The 1,960-nt window shown below is 39.0% G+C and overlaps 1 non-coding gene across 1 annotated transcript; it reads left to right on the forward strand.

Annotated features, from left to right (window-relative positions):
* The first annotated feature begins 551 nt into the window (after nucleotides 1-551).
* LOC127123965 (small nucleolar RNA R71) lies at nucleotides 552-658 on the forward strand. Its single transcript, XR_007803617.1, has one exon. It is a non-coding gene; the product is annotated as a small nucleolar RNA R71 (small nucleolar RNA).
* The last annotated feature ends 1,302 nt before the right edge of the window (nucleotides 659-1,960 follow it).

Here is a 1,960-nt window from a genome sequence, read left to right on the forward strand (position 1 = left end):
GCTTTGGTGGCACAGGTTGCATAGGTTGATTTGATCTAAGGGCTTGATAACTAGGTCTCGGAGGTGCATTATTTTGGATTGGGTTATTGTTTTTATAGGAGAAGTTCGGGTGATTCCTTCATCCAGGGTTATAGGTATTCGAATATGGGTTCCCTTGGGTGTAGTTCACTTGCTCATAGTGGGTTTCGTTTAATAGACTGCATTCTGCAGATTAGTGTCCTTTGGTTCCACATATCTAACAATCCGACGAAACTGCGGCTACAGTATTCGGGTTTATGCACATATGCTCGACTTTAAGGGCTAATGCGCCCATTCTCGCTTGCATCATGTCTATAGAGCTTAGTTCATGCACTCCTCCTTGGGCTTCCTTCTTCTCAACTGTCGCTCGTTCGACTCCCCATGATTGATGGTTTTGACCCATATCTTCGAAGAGGACACTAGCTTCAGGATAAGGTTTATTCATCAGAGCACCGCCTGCGGCAGCGTCGATGGTCATCTTCGTGTTATAGTGAAGTCCATTATAGAAGGTTTGAATGATTAACCAATTCTCTAAACCATGATGTGGGCATGCTCATAACAACTCTTTATATCTCTCCCAAGCTTCGAACAGCGATTCTCCTTGGTTTTGGGTAAATCTAGTTATATGGTTTCGAAGAACGACGGTCTTACTCGGGGGAAAATATCTAGCAAGAAATACTCTTCTAAGGTTATCCCAAGTCGTAATGGAATTGGGTGGAAGGGAATCTAACCATGATAGGGCTTTATCTCTGAGGGAAAAAGGGAATAATCTTAAACGTATTGCCTTAGGAAAAGCTCCATTGGTTTTAAAAGTGTCTGCTAATTGAAGAAATATTTTTAAATGTTGGTTTGGGTTCTCAGTAGAGAGACCTGCGAATTGTCTTTGTTGCACTAGTTGCAATAGGGATGGTTTAAGTTCAAAATTATTAGCTGGGATGGTTGGGTTTACTATACTAGAACTAGGTTCTTCATTTGATGGTTGAGCGAAATCTTTAAGAGGTCTTTGGTTTTGATCTTCGGCCATAGCTCTCTTAATTCTATGAAAGAATAAACGTGCGCGAGCGTAACGTTCAGGTTCCGCCAGAGGGTATACTAAGCTTAAACTCCCGGTGCTGCGAGTTCTTCGCATTGACCGGCGAGAAATAGCCTAAGTCTAAACGATATAACAACAGGAAAATGAAATTTGACGAAATTGGTCCCCGGCAACGGCGCCAAAAACTTGATGTGGTGCTTTTCGCAAGTATACGAACGCGTCAGAGTAATATAAAAGATTGTCGAATCCACAGAGACCAAGTGTCAATATATCGTTATCTATTGTGATGGTGTTTATCAAAGGAAATCAAAATAGGTGTTTTTAGAGTGTGCAATGAAAAGTAAAGTATTGAATAAAGTTTAATTAATAAAGACAGGGTCGAATGTAATTCACATAATCAATTAATAATCCAAGTACTTGCTAATAGGGCTACTTATGGGCAAATTCCTACTTTGAAAAGAACTAATTTAACGGGAACTGTCGCTTTCACGTATTCAGAACCGAGTTGTACTCCCTAATCAAACCCTCTTATTGTCACTTATAAAAAGGCGCGCATTGCGTTAGAGTAGTAAACCTATTTTTAAGAAATATAGTATCTTGACTAAGTTGAAAAGTATTATAACCTGGATTTCTTAACCAAAATAGGTTCTTACGAACCAGACTCTAAACTTATAAACGCGTCCGAAAATAGTTTTAAAATCTATTTTCTTCTTAAGTTAAAATCCCCTAATGAACTAAACAAAGCGCTTTCGCTGTTTTTGAAATAGTTAAAAACAATTATGTTTAGATAGACGTTGGACAGCTTTCGATCTTACCCAACGGAATTAAAGTGCGGGAAAACTTAAGTTGAAAGTTAAAATAGCCCTTAAGTGCTTCTACAAACAATTGTACGGATTATCGGTTCGATTA

The sequence above is a fragment of the Lathyrus oleraceus genome, chromosome 2 (genome assembly GCF_024323335.1).
Source record: "Lathyrus oleraceus cultivar Zhongwan6 chromosome 2, CAAS_Psat_ZW6_1.0, whole genome shotgun sequence".
Classification (NCBI taxonomy): Eukaryota; Viridiplantae; Streptophyta; class Magnoliopsida; order Fabales; family Fabaceae; genus Lathyrus; species Lathyrus oleraceus.